Source organism: Heterocephalus glaber, unplaced genomic scaffold (genome assembly GCF_053883595.1).
Source record: "Heterocephalus glaber isolate CG9 unplaced genomic scaffold, H.glaber_assembly_v1.0 deba00001472, whole genome shotgun sequence".
Taxonomy (NCBI): Eukaryota; Metazoa; Chordata; class Mammalia; order Rodentia; family Bathyergidae; genus Heterocephalus; species Heterocephalus glaber.
The window spans coordinates 24,943,400-24,958,521 of record NW_028258315.1 but is presented as its reverse complement, the minus strand read 5'-3'; the positions used below and the strand labels follow the sequence as shown (position 1 = coordinate 24,958,521).

The 15,122-nt window shown below is 44.5% G+C and overlaps 1 pseudogene across 1 annotated transcript; it reads right to left on the bottom strand.

The window, feature by feature from the left end:
• Window positions 1–399: 399 nt before the first annotated feature.
• On the bottom strand, window positions 400–13,894 carry LOC110350933 (butyrophilin subfamily 2 member A2-like; annotated as a pseudogene). Its single transcript, XR_015439046.1, has 4 exons — window positions 13,810–13,894; window positions 2,759–3,039; window positions 651–671; window positions 400–557 (listed from the first exon to the last, which is right to left on the bottom strand). The product of XR_015439046.1 is annotated as a butyrophilin subfamily 2 member A2-like (transcript).
• Window positions 13,895–15,122: the final 1,228 nt, after the last annotated feature.

Sequence of the window (15,122 nt, the reverse complement as noted above, 5' to 3'; positions counted from 1 at the left end):
ATTGTGACAACTTGGAATGGTGTCCCAGGTTATTTTGACAATTTAAAATTTTCCCTAAAATAGAAAAGTCCACGTGGCATGGTATCTGGTAAAACATTTATTCTTTGGTGCTTTTGGCAGATGATGACAAATTTTAAAATGCAAGATGGTCATTAGGAGTAGGCAGATGGATTATGTGTCTCTCTTGTGCATGCCTTGCCTTCCCCAAAGACTGTTTATGGAGTACCAGTGCTCTCCTGGGAGCAGGAAGCCATTTTGAGACAGCTAATTATATACCCTTGAATCAGACTTAGGGATACTTACTGTCGCCCTCCCCCCTCCCATGCGTCTTCAATTGAGCAGAGTCTACACCACCTTCTAGGTTATAACTAGCTAAGACACTATTGTCTTTTTTCAAATCTGCTCCACTCTTCCCCACCTCCCCAACCCACCCCCACCCGAGCCAAGCCTTAGCCTCCTGTTTATCTCCTCTAGATGGCTTTCTAGTGGAAAGAAAGCTCAGGATCTGAGGGAGTGTCAAAGGCACTCACTAGCATGTACAAGGGTTCTTCTCCATCCTGCAAGTGACAGAGAGGTGAATGTCATGAGACAATGGCTACCCAAGAGGAACACAAATTGTGCATGGAATAGTTCAGGGAACTATTACTTACGTAGTTCTTCTTGAAGTTGCTCTGAAAAAGAAACAAAGTAAAGTCCTCAATAGAAGGAAGATAATTTGGATTCATATTAAATGATGTAAGGATTGACCCTTTGTCTAACATCAACATCTTCATCCCTTGAATTTAGGTCTTTTTTTTTTTTGGTACCGGGGATCGAACTCGGGTCTTTGTGCTTTTGCAGCAAGCGGCATCCCTTGAATTTAGGAACCAGAAATGATGTGCAATTGGGTGGCTGGATAGTATCGGTCCTTTTTTAGGCTTGCTTTAGTCAAATAGTACAGTGCCTCAGCCATCCTCAATAGTGAGTGAACTCAATAGTGAGTAATTGTATGGGGGTAAAGTATGGGGGTCATCTGCAAGGCTGTAGTTTCAATCTCTGTGCTGACTCTGGGAGGTTCCTCTCTGCTCCCCATGCTACTGCCTGCCAGAATGGAGCTCTCTCCATGACAGTGAACCGTCTCCCTACCCTTTTACCTCTTATTTGCTGTTCTTTCTCTTTTTCCACATGTTCTTGCCCTAGTTTCTTATGTGCAATTTCTCTTTCATCATATTCAGTATCTTTTTCCTCTGACAGACTCTTTTTCCCCCATGGAGTTTCTTAAGACAAATGATCCCAAACATGAAGAGTTATCAGAATAGGTAGGCTGACAGCCAGAGCCACTGCCCAGGGAGACAGGGTGGGTGTGAAGGATTCTGAAAAGGAGACCAGAAAAGTCCCCCTAAGTGACAAACAGGATGCCAGCGTCTGAAGTGCCCCCTTGGGTTCTCCCTGTGTGGTTTCTCCCCCAGAAGCTCCAGATTGGACAGAGAGGTGGGCTCAGCAGTAGCAGAGCCCAGGAGGCAGAAGAGCAGAAACACCAGAGTCCCTGTGGGGACTGTCAGTGAGTGTCCCTTAACTGCCACACTGAATCACCACAACCACCACCCTGGTGTGAGCCACCATCCCTCTTTGTCTAGAATAATCCCATTGCCTTCCATGTACAGACTATTCTCCATGGAAGAGCCTGACATCATGTCAATATTTTACTAAAACCCACTCAAACACTTTCCATCTCATTCAGACTAAAAGCCAAAGTCTGTTTCTGGCATGGTCTCACTGCCTCTCTGAAGTCCTCTCTTCTTACTTCCTGTACTCACTGGATTACAGCCACACCAGCATCGCTTCTAGAGATTCTTGCAATTGCCAGACACACTCCTGCCTCAGACCATTTCACACATTGTTCTGTTGACCCGGATCACTCAATCCTCAAATATCTGAAGCCTCGTTCCCTTGTTTGTTCAATTCCCATCTTTACAGCAAACTCTCTCTTGACCAAGCTGTTGATAATTGAAACATCCCACCTCCTTGGGATGTTTCAATCCCCTTTCCCCTCCTTGTTTAATTTTTCCTACAGTATTCATCATAGTCTCATATAACATACAGTTTAATTATTTAATCACTTGCTTTAATTAATCATTGCACACATTGCTCTCTGTCTCTCTAGAATATAACTTCTGTGAGTGCATGGATCTTCATATGTTGTGCCCAATGATTAACCCTCAGTTTCTAGAATAATATTTTGAAAATAGGCGATGCTTGTTGAGTATTTGTTGGTTGTTTGTTTTTGGTACCGGAGATCGAACTCCAGTCCTTGCCTTTTTGAGCCAGGCGGCGGAACCACTGAGCTAAATCCCCAGCCCCTGTTTAGTATTTGTTGAATGACTTTATGAGCATATGTAAATCCTTGAGAAATCCCCAGAGCAGGAAGAGAGGCCTTCAGCAGACAGCACGAACAAGTGCAGAGACTCACAATTCTTCTTTTTTTTTTCTTATACTTAATGATTTTTACTTACGATCAAAATTTGTTGCAGTACCAAGATCTTATTAGGGACAAGAGGGTCAGATTTTCACTGAGAGAAGAGGTTCCTACTCATATATTTTGAGAGTACTTCATTTTCTCTTTGTGACAAGGGAAGAGGGCTCAGCTTAACTGTGTCCAGCTCTTTAGGGCCCATGTCCCTTCCACCCACACTTGCATCCTCCACCCTGCTACAGGCTCCCCTCTGTTTATTAGGATCCTACCTTCATATGATGAGTCCCCAGAGAGCAAAAAACAAACCTGGGATGAAAATCACAGTTTTCACCTCCTGGCCGAGCAGAGTGTTACTGATGGAGCAGGTCATGTTCCTCACTGAAGAGTCTCTAATAATCACAACCATGGTGACTGTGAAGAGGCCTTCTCTGTCCACAGTGCAGGCCTCCTCCAAGGCAGGAGTGACATTACCATAGGGCTCCCTCCACACTGCAAGGGGCTCTGGATACCATCCTGAAGAAGTGCACTCTAGCCGGAGGCCCCGTCCTCATAGCCCTTCATTTCAATGAGGGGCTTGGAGCCCAGGCCTGGGGAGGGAGAACAAGGGCTCAGGTAAAAAGGCAGTGCTATGTCAGCCATCATGTCTTAGAAAATCAGTTTTCCTTTTTTTGGTACCAGGGATCAAACTCTCAACCTTGCACTTGTGAGGCAGGCAGTGGAACCACTGAGCTAAATCCCCAGCCCCTGAAAATCAGTTCTTTTTTTTTTGGTACCGGGCATCGAACTGAGGTCCTTGTGCTTGCATAGCAGGCAGCAAGACCACTGAGCTAAATCCCCAGCCCTTGAAAATCAGTTCTTAATGGTGGGACCACTAAGGGAAAAGGAGGAGAACCAGAGGCAGCACCCCGAGGGACTGAACACACACATTCCAAACATTCCTGCGGGACCCTTCTGTGAGGGAAGAAAGAGGAAGAAAGAAGCAGGAAGGAGGAAAGATGAAGGGAAAGAAAAAACCTTGACGTTGAAGAGACCAGGAGATCAGTATGCCAAGTAAACCTGAGATTTCTGAGAGCAAAGGATGATCCTGACTCTGCCCTCCACCTGCCCATCACAGCACCACCTAGCATTCATTGTCTTCTGTAAATGCTTGTTTTTTGGTTCATTCTACGAGAAGCTCTAATTTTCTCACTTCTCAGTGGTCCAACCCCAACAGGCAGACATAGGACTGTGCTTTTTGCTCCCAGGACTTCTCAGGGGCCTTGTCCTCCTGAGTTTCTAAGATAGAAACATGCTAAGCTGTCACATCTTTTTTTTTTTTTTTGGTACTGGGGATCGAACTCAGGACCTTGTGCTTGGGAAGCAGGTGAAGTGCCACTTAGCTAAATCCCCCGCCCAGCTGTCTCAATCTTAAGAAGCTTTTTGACCTCAAGACACTGTGTTTCTCTTCTGGTTCAGAGATTCCTGTCACAGTTTCCTTCTCTTGGCCAAGAAGAGTAAAAGAAACTCTGCAGAGCTGTTCACCATTAGAGGTGACTGCTTTTAGGAGTGAGGGTAACAATCATGCAGAGCCAACCCTTAGCCCAATTCAGAGATGTTTACCCACTAAGGGCTCAGTTCATTAGGTGATTTTTGTATCATGCCTCCTACAAAATACAACAGTGATCTATTGGAAAGATCTGAATGCACCCAAGATACTTAAAACAGCAATCTCATCTCATTGTATGTCATCAGAAAGCGTCCTGAAAAATCCTGTGAATCCAGATTCCTCTCATCCTCATGATCCAGCCATCTCTCCCAAAGTCTCTTAATGCAGTAAAGTTGACAAGTAAGAGTAACTGGCACTCTGATCCAGAGTGTTTTACGTGAGTAATATCAAACATTGAAGAAACAAATCTTATACAAAATATTTGAGAAAATAGAAAAAGAAAAACAGTGGTGTACAAACTGGTAAAATTTTGGTATGCAAATAAGACAAGAAAAGTATGAAAGGGGCCGGGGATTTAGCTCAGTGTTTCCGCCGCCTGCCCGGCAATCGCAAGGACCTGAGTTTGATCCCCGGTACCAAAAAAAAAAAAAGAAAAGTATGAAAGGAAATTTAGTAGCAATCTCTATTTTGAACATAAAGGAAAATATCCTAAACAAAATATCCGCAAGTTGAACCTAGCAATGTACAAGAGCTATTGTACACATCTTTTTTTTTTTTTTTTTTTTTTTTTGTTACCGGGGATCAAACTCAGGACCTCATCCTTGCAAGGCAGGCAGCGGAACCACTGAGCTAAATCCCCGGCCCTATTATACACATCTTAATCAAGTTGAAACTAGACTCCTGCTTCCCACTGTATAGAAAAATTATTGCCGTGTTGAGTTCATCAGTCTTAACATCACTGCTATGATTCTTTACTTGTTCTTTTTTTTTTTTTGGTACCAGGGATCGAACTCGGGTCCTTGCACTCAGGCAGCAGGCGGTGAAACCACTGGGCTAAATCCCCGGCCCACTGCTATGATTCTTATGGTGCCATGCTGTGGTAAATCTACAGCTGTATCCAGGAAGTATGCTTGCTTCAAAAAATTGAGCCTGACTGTTAAATCTGTGTGTTGACAGAGCAAGTCTTAGAAATGACAAAGAGTTTAAAAAAAAAAAAGTTAATTGACATCACAAGGAAGCAATTAGTAAAATCCAGAATGTAGGACAAATGATATCCTGCCTCTAACAAACCAATGGCAAATTAATGGCAATAAAAGTAGAATAAGGTAGAGTAGGAAAGAACCGGTAGAATTAGAAAGACAAGATATTTAGCAACTAAAGGCAATATGTTTATCTTGCTTTGAGTCTCTTTAAAATAAACAATTATAAAGCAGAAAACAAAAAAAAACCTGTTTGAGACAATTAAGGCAATCTGAATATAGATCTAGACATTATGTAATATTAAAGAGTTGTCATTTTGTCAGGCTTGATAGCAATATGGTGGTCATACCCATGTCTTATCAGAGACAGATAACAAAGTATGAGTGAAATGATACAGTGTTTACGATTTGCTTTATAATATTGATGTAAGAAAATTTAGCATAATTATTGAGCTGAAAGATGGGAACAGGCAAGTCATTAAGTTATTTTTTCAATTTTTGTGAGTGTTTGAAGTTTTCCATATAAATGAAGACATGCACCGAATTAGTAACATATTAATAGATGGACACATCTCATATCCACCTCACATTCCTTAGACCTCACCTTTCTCCTGGAACCAACATCCATCTCCGTGGCCATCCTCATCTGTGTAACTAACCAGCCACCTGGGACCCAGAAGTATTGGGCTGTCCCTCCAGGCTGTGGCTCCAGAGCCAGGCTGGCCAGCCACATGCTTCTGATTCTCCACCACCACTGGGCCCAGATGAAATACCACACCCCAGGATGTGGGCTCTGGCTTCCCAGCAGCCATCAAAGGGGCTCAGTGACACAATCTAGGGAAATCACCCCCATGGAGAGTATTTTGACAGATGAGAAGCAGGAAATGGCAGGGAACTGGGTGGAGAATCATTTCCTCTTCCCTCCGATGGACTGTTCCAATTGAGAGTTTTCCAATATGGTGGTCTGGAGATGTCCTGCATGGCCGAGCACATTCCTACTGAGCGGCCTGCCGGCCTCTTTGCAGTTGGGGATGAAGTAGTTGGCTGCCTAACACACCACCTTGCATTGCTTCTCATCTTATCTAACCTCATTTCCCTTTTTACTTATTCTTGCTGTCTCCCCCAACCAGCACTTAATCTCTGTTTCAGGTTCCGTTTTTAGGGAAATTTAGCTAAGACAACTGGTTCCACAAGTACCTCTAGAAAGCAAATCCTCAAGATGGGTTTTGGGGTTGTATTGCCCATCTACATAAGATCAGTAGAAACCCCTTTGCTAGTAGTAAGTGGGATGGTAATAACCCTGATGTGCAACAGCACCCCAGCTTTCACTAAGGTTCAGTTGGGTTGAATTGGGTAGCGAGCAAGACATTAGGACATTAATTAGTTGTTGTGTTTTTCTCAGTTTGGAAACGATAATTATATGGTACTAGGGAACTTTTTTACCTAGGTGGTGCTGAAAGTGAAGAAGGAAGCTCCCGTCCCTCCCAAATCCTAAGCCAAGGCAGAGGCTTTGAAGGCCACAAAGGCAGGGCTGAACAGTATCTACAGCCACACACAAAAGAAGATCCTACTCCTGGCAGCCCAGGACACTGAGGCTCTGAGCAGCCCACACATCCTGGCACCCTCAGGAGAGACACAGGTGGCCACTATGCCTTCATCCAGGTCCCCTGACCACAGAGTTGGCCCCGATGAAGACCGAAGACAAGAACACACTTGGCGGTCACCGTAGGTGTCAAGGCTGACAAGCACCAGAACAAGCAGGCTGTGAAGAAGCACTGTGACATGCAGGTGGTCAAGTCCATGCCCTGATCAGGCCTGGCAGAGAGAAGGAGCCTATGGTCCACGGGCTCCTGACTGTCATGCTTTGAATATTGCTAACAAAATTAGGACCATATAAATGGAGTCCAGTTGGATAATTCTAAATATACATTTCTTCACTGTGTTAAAAAAAAAGGAGAAGGTGTGAGATACCCAGGAAACACAAAATGACAGGCTCAGAGCAGTTAATTATCAACTCCCGAAATGCTCTGAAAGCCAGAGAGGCTATAGGGCAAGTTTAAAGGAGAGCATTCTTTCCTGCAGTCATAGGGTAAAGTCTTAAAATCAAACCCAAGCTCTGATCACAGTGGGGTGGGACAGCAAAGGAGACTAAATGCATGGCCCTCGCAAGCTGCCATGTCATAGTCAGAGCCCTAGGGGTAGGGAAGGCGTGGGACCCTTCAAGCTGGGATTGGAATATCTTGGTGGATGAACATCTTGCCTTCGAAACCCCTGAACTCTCCTGCTCTACCCGGACCCCTTTATTCATGACTTCCTCTCCTTATGACCTGGCCTGCCCACTTATCCCCTCTATCATTGCCCAGAGTCGTGTTGCAGGACAGCCTATATAGGGGAGCAAAAGTCCTGCTGCAGAGAGGAAAGACACAAGTGCCAAAGGTATGGGGGCCTTGGAAGTGAGCGCTGGCAGGAGCTGTGGACAGGTGTGGGAGGGCCCCTGAGGATGTTACGTAGTGAGCAGGGAGTGCAGTGGGGCAGAAAGCTCAGCTTGGAGGACTCACTGATTGGGGAGTACTCATGCAGAATTCAGGGTTTAATGTGTTAGCAAGAATGCCCAGGGCTCGTTCTAAATGTTGGCCAACATGGTAGTTTGAATCCTGGTCTTAACAATGGCCACAAGCAAGGTAGAGGAGCCAGACTTTTTGCATCGGGTTGAAAAACTCCAGAAGACTTGATCTGAAATATTAAAAGGGTTTATTCTGTAGGGTTCTAGAACCCACTAACTAGTTCCTTGAACCTTCCCAGGACACTGCCTTCACTAAGGCAAGAAAGAACGCATTTAGGAGGAGGCTTTCTGAGGACTTTACAATGACCATCCTGGTAGCCCAGAGTCGAAGGTGGGGGAGGGTGCTAAAGAGCTGGGCTCCTGTGGCTAGTGGAGATAATAAAAGTCCCAGAATTGTAGTGCCAGGTGGGAGCACATAGCTATAAAGGATGAGGTGGACATCTTACCACAGTGGACAGCCAGGTGGAGGGTGACTTTCTTTGCTGGGACTCACAGTGCTGGCTAATATGTCATGCTGTTCCTAGGGGAAGGGTAACCATAGAATTCATTATTCAAATTGAGCTACTTCTGAGAGCAAAGAGGAGTGCTAAGAATGATTACATGAGGAAGGTGGGTAACACCAGGAGTGCCTCAGTCAGTGGTACCTCTAGCCATCCTACCAAACTGTGAGATACAAATACAGGGAGCAACATATACACATATACATTAATATAAGTGCAATATGTTTGTTTGTTTCCCTCCCCACATAATATCAAACATCTGAAAGCTTTCAGAATATTTTCTCCATTGACATGTGATATAGTTTGGGTCTAGATATTCCCCCAAAGCTTGTGGTCATAGGCTTGATCTAGAGTGTGAAGCTGGAATTTATTCATGATGCAGTGCTAGGCTCAAGGGCACAAGGATGAAGGGTGTGAGTGCTCCCTGTCCTAAGTAGACTGGATAAGATAAAAGGGGCAGAAAGATGCTGGTAACACCTCCTGTTGCCTTTGCTGCCTTGTGTGCACCATGTAGTTTCTCCTCTCCAAAGCCTGTTTGTCATCCCTGCCTTGGAGCCAGCTGATTATGGACTGAAACCTCTACAAACTGTAAGCTAAATAAACCCTTTCCTTTCCAACTTTTGGTGTCGGGTATTTTGTCTCAGTAATGAGAGAAAAGTAACTAATACAACATGTTACCCCATGTTTCCTCAGAACAAAAGATCTACTTTACAGCTAAGGGGGGCGGTAATGATGGGCTCGTGACTGTGGCCTACTGGTCTTAGCATGTACCACATGCCTCAAAAAAGCAGCTGACCTGATAATATAGTAGAAAATCTCTTTGAAACTCAGATTCAGAAACATCTGCAGCTTATAATATGCTTTAAACAAATGACTGCTATATAGGCCTAAACTTCAATAGCTAGAAAAAATGAATCCAAATCCAAAGGATGGAAGTAGAAGTGACTCCTTTTACTCTAACGCTCAGTGAGCCACTTAATGAATTTGTGTTGGTTTTTTGTCTCCAGAACTTTGGACTCTGTTGTTAGAGGTTCTGGTTTCTAGGAAGATGTCTCTGCCAGTCAGATTCCACTGACCTGGAAATGGGTTACTACCTGGCTGCTTTGGACATTTCAGACCAAGGGCCAAAGAAAAGAGTTAAAGTATAATAATTATAATTTCCATGAGGAGCCTGGATTGTTCCTTCTGGATTCCAAGGATTCACTGGGGAATCTAGTTCTTCAATGCCTGGTGTTACTATTATTTAGATCTAGAATGTCCCTCAAAAGGTTCTCAGAGATAAAGGTGCTGTTGGGAAGTGGCACCTGGTCAGAAGAGGTGGGCTGCTGGGGGCATAACCTGGAAGGTTATATCTCCCTCCCCAGCCCCCACTTTCACCCTCTGCTTCCTGGCTGCCCTGGGATGAGCAGCTGTCCTCTGCCTATACCCTTGTGCCGTGTCCTTTCTGCTTCACTCAACCATGGACTGAATCCTCTAAAACTGGTGAGTCAAAATAAACCTCTCCTTCTTTAAGTTGTGAGTTTTGAGAATTTTGTCCCATTGATGGGAAAAGTAAGTAAGACAGGTTTTTTTTATACCAGAAAAGTGGGTTTATTGCTGTGACTGTACTTGACTATGTAGTCTAGAGGCTTTTGGAACTGGTTTGTGGGGTGAATTGGGAAAGTTTTGGAGATGATAGCTAGAAAAGACCTAAAATGCTATAAATTGAGCTTGGTGGTAGATTCTGATCAAAACTCAGAGAACCAAAATACTGATAGATATGCACACAGTAAAGGCCAGGCTCAGGCAATTTCATTTGGGAACTAGGACTCCATTAGCAGCTAGATTCAAGACCATCTGTGTTATGCTGTGTTAGAAAGTTTGTCTACATTCCGCTCATATTCTGAGATTTTGAGGGAAACTGAGATTAAGGGTGGCAGACTAACTAATCTGGCAGCAGTAACTTCAAGGCAGCACAATGTTCAAGATGTGGCATGAGTACTACCAGCTGCTTTTAGCCAGGTCTACAGAGAAACAAATATTAGAGACAAAAGAAGTGAAAAATGTAGTTTCAACAGAGAGAAAGTGCCCACAAAGCAAGGGCCATGGAGCCCATGGTTGCTAAAAAAATTAGCATTAAAATGAGCCAAGACAAGTCTTCTGCATCAGGATAATAGGAAAGATGGCTTCAGGGCATGCCATGAATCAGCAAAATCCCACTCTTTGCAGGCTCAAAGATGCAAAAGTGGAAGACTTTGCATTGAGAAGAAAGCACCAGGGAGCCCACCACATTTGGGGCAAAATAGGAAAGAGATTTCAGAGTTCAGCCATCTAGGCACGCAGAGGCCTCTACATCTACGGTCCTAAAAGGCTTGGCTACTGCTCAAGTTGACAGCAGACCTTGGTGTCAACAACATGGTGCTCATTTTTCAGGCATGCAGAATACAACATTTGTGCAGTCAGCAAGACTTCTCCTCAAATTTCAGAAAAGGCATGGGAGACCAGGCAATGTATCCCTGAGAGCAGTGCCTGAATCTGTGAGTGTGAAGTCAAAAGTGCATTGGAGACCCCAGGAAAATGGAGTTACCAGGAACATGGAGCATCTGTTGAGAAAAGCCCCAGGCAGTGAGCAGAGCTACCTCAAGAGAGTGGCTGTGAATGCTACAACCAGCAGTGCTGTTGGGTGGGGCTGCTCAAGTCCTTTGGAGCTCACATCTTGCCACAGCTTGCCACAGGTGCTGCAGGATTTAATATTCGCCCTGCTGGGTTTCAGTCTTGCTTTGGTCACATTCTTTCCCAACCCCCCTGGAGTGGTATGTTTACCCTGTGCCATTGTATGTTGGCAGGGTTTTACTTCCCTTTTGACTTTTACATGGGCTCACAGCTAAGAATATGCCTTGAGTCTCAGAGGAGACTTTGGACATGGATTTTTCAGCCATGCCAGAATGGTCAAGATTTTGGCAGCTCTTGAGATGGTCTAAATGCATTTTGCATAATGCACTGAACATGAGTCTTTTGGGGACCCGGGGTGGCATGTTATGGTTTAGATATAGAATGTTCCCTAAAAGGATCATGTGTTCAGAGGTGAGGTTTTTGGAAGGTGAAAGGGTCATGGGGGCACTATACTCACAATAGACTAATCCATGGGTACTAAAGGTCCTGGTCGAAAGAAGCAGGTCACTTGGGGTGCAACTGGAAGGTGTATCTCCCTTCCTAGACCCGTCATTCTTTCTTTCTTCCTGGCTGCCATGGGGCGAGCTGCTTTTCTCCACTATGCCTCCCACCATACCCTTTCTGCCTTAGACGTGGTATGAACTGAATCCTCTAAAAGCCATGATCCAAAATAAAGTTCTCCTCCTTTAAGTTGTGGGTATTGAGTATTTTGTCCCAGGGAGAAGAAAGTGACCAAGACACTTGGTAAAGCAATAATTTGGCAATGACAGCAATTACAATTTGATAAGGGCAGTTCAGCTAAGAGCTTCAGACCCATCTGCTCCAATCCCCAAGTAGGAAGATCATCCAGTCAGGCACCAATAGCAGCACCATAGTCTTGTACAGGAGCCATATACTGGAAGCACACACCTTCTAGCCTGGAAGGGGTAGTGATTTGTCTTTCTAGCACCCCAGTTCAAATGTTAATCTCTTCTGGCAGCACCCTCACAGAAGTTCCCGGAAATATTTTAGCAGGTGTCTAGGCATCCCTTAGCTCAGTCAAATTGACCCACAAAATTAACCTTTACAATCTTATTATGTCAGAAAGTAAGTTTTTTTTACTGATGAGAGCATTGCACAAGAACACAAGGACAAGGAGTTATCTTGAAGGGCTCCCACTGAGAGACCTAAATTAGCTTAGGAGACTCCATTTTGTCTGAACTGCCCCAGTCCTGATGGGAAAACTGTCCTCTGTACAAACTCTGAAAAGGGAGGAGAATCTTATCTCCCATTTGTACTCCTGTGTGATGTCTCAACACATCAGATGTTCTTATCTCGAGCCTATACTCCTGCTTTTAATTGATACTTAAGGGTTTAGACAAACCACCACAAGGGTGCACATGGAACCCACCCATTGTAAATAATGGGATGTGTGTTTACATTTTATAAGGGCTGGTTTTACATTATGTATCTGGTAAGCAGAGGTGCTAACCACGCATTCTTTCTCACTTTGGTAGATACGCTTACTGCAGGGCTAGGGAGCGGGGAGGAGGAAAGCGTTTTCTTTATAAAAACTGACCAAAAGTTCAGTCTGGGGCCAGTCTCCTGGCAGGGGATTTGGTCCTGGCCGGAAATAAAGTTCTCTATGGAATTTACATCGTCTCATGACTCGGGTGATTATTGCTGTTGGGGACTTAGGCCCAACACCACTGGTCAAATCCGGGACAATTTCAGTAACAAATAATTAACTTTAGTAATGAATTACAAAACCATTGGGAAAATGGAATCCATGAATCCATGTTGATTGTAAATACATAAGGAAGGAAGGGAGGCTTTAGTTTAGTGTCATGGGAATGTGGAGAGAGCTAGGATTAGAAAATCATCATTTGACAATCATGACAGTAAACATGAATTCAGGTAAAAACCGAACACAGATGCTAATTCTAGAGGGGAGTTTTGATGAGTAGGGTGTGCATGGTCTGAAAGTGTTTTCTAGATTTATTAATAGTTGCAAGGGGGAATATAGTAACTGATTGATGGCAGAATGTTGAGTAGGTGATCAAAATGAACATTGCCAGTGATGGACAAATGGGCGTCATGGGTGTTCAGAATTCACGTCCTGAGAAGGACACAACATCATCTATGCAACATTCTAGCCTAGAATTGTAACGTGAATGTAATTACGAAGAAACAGCAGACCAATCCAAACTAAGAATCTACTTCTAAAACCTTCATAGTTTCTAAACTGTGATTGCAATAAAAGATATAAGAGAATATCCTTAGCTTCAGGAAATACACACTGAAAAGGTCCACGGTATGTACAACTGGGTGCTCTTTGCACTATTTTTACTCTTGCCACTTTTCTGTAACCTTGAAATTGTTTCCAAATTAAAAGTTTAAATGAATAACCAGAAAATGCAACAAATTTCCATTATAATAACCCCATGAGAGAGGTATCTATATTTCTATTTCACAAAGGAAAAATACTGAGGTTTGGAAAGGTTAGGTAATTCGTGTAAGGTGATCCAACTGGTAAGTGTTGGAACTGGGAATTAGACCTAGATTCCCTTGGTCCAAGTCTTTCTCTTTCCTTTCTTTTTAACAGCAAAAAGAACAGGACGTAAATGATAATCACGGACACTTCCCAGAGGCCTTGCGATCAAAGGCCTCTGTCCTTTTACTGTTCTTTTATTGTCCTTTTATTGTCCTGTTGCTTCAACCTTTTACCTCCCAGGGAAGTGCCTGGAAGTTCACATTCACCCTTTCCTCTCACCCCTCCCTTGCAGAGGGGATGCGGCAGACTGGAAGAAAGTTAGAAACTAAATGACGGAGACCAGGGGAAAGGACCAGACCCAGGCCCAAATAATCTCCCAGCAGCACCTCAGGCCCTGGGCAATCCCCCTTCCTGAAGGCTCAGGGTTCTAAGGTGCTTTGAGGACATTTGGCCTGAGGAAGCAGAAATGTAAACCTTTCTTGGAGGAGGACTCCCCTTTGGCCAGAGACAAGGGTCCCATGTGTAAAATGACTGCTCCTCTTACCATGGCAGCCTGGCAGAAGCCTGTCACCTCTCTCCGCGGGGCACTCGCAGGCCTTACAGCCACTTCTTCCCTGGGAAGCAGCCATCTTGCAACCACAGGTGCTCCTTGGCTTACGATGAGGGTCTGACCCAGTCAGCCCATCCTAAACTGTAAACACTGGAAGTCAGAAATGTGCCCGAACCTATGGAACACTCACTCAGCCAAGCCTGCCTTATATATGCTCAGAACACTCTATTAGCCCACAGTTGGGCAAATCGTCCAACACAAAGCCTATTTTATAATAGGATATTGACTAACTCATGTAATTTATTGTCTTTTGCAGGTGGATTTTTGAGATAGGGTCTCACTATGCAGTTTCCCACTGGCTTTGAACCACTATGTAGCCCAGGCTGGCCTGAAACTCATGGTGAACCTCCTGCCTCAGCCTCCCGAGTGCTGGGATTACAGGTGTGGACCGCTCTGCCCAGTAATTTATTGAATACTATTCTATACTGCAGATTGTCAGTTGTTTACTAAACTGAAGAGCATTGGTTATTTCTGCTATTGATCAGCTGACTGAGGGCTGTCAGTTCACACAAGAATACAAAATGCAAAGTTCAATGTATAGTTTCTACTGAATGCATATCAATTTTGCAACTTTTTAAAGTTGAAAAGTTGTAAGTTGAACCATTTAAGTTGCAGACTGTCCTTGAGTTTGGCCTCTGCTGGGGTTTTCTGAAACGACACACAGAGAGAAGCAATTGCGCAGGCCCCTGGGGACAGCCAGGGTTGTGTGGGAAGCTCCCTTTCTGGCTTCCCAGCACTTTCCATGAAGTGCATTGAACAAAATAGTGTTGACGTCCCAGAGGAAAATGGGAACCCGTGGACACAGGCCTGCCCAGCAATGGACAAGACCTAAAGTGGTTGCCATGGAGGCACATGACTGGGATGGTACCCCAATTGCACAGGGACTTTCTGATGGTCTAGGAAACCATTTGCTATAAAGGGATTCTCACACCTGCTCAGCAGCCCCTATGTGGTGAATGCCAGAGGACCTGTCCCCTGGATGTTCATGGACTAGAGCTGCATACTCCTCCCTGAGCAGGATGGATGTGCACCCATCATTTAAGGCGGGTCAATCCCCCCATCTGTCTAGAGAGGGCACTGTGAGCGCTAAAGAAAGACTATAATAGAGCTGGAATTTCAAAGTACAGAGGGGGCTGGGAGGTCAGCGCCACAGTGGGAAAAGACAAGACACTCTGAGCTGGTCGCTATTTATTGGGCACACACAATAATTGGAGTGAGTATCAGTGACTCAGGGCAGCCATGATCTT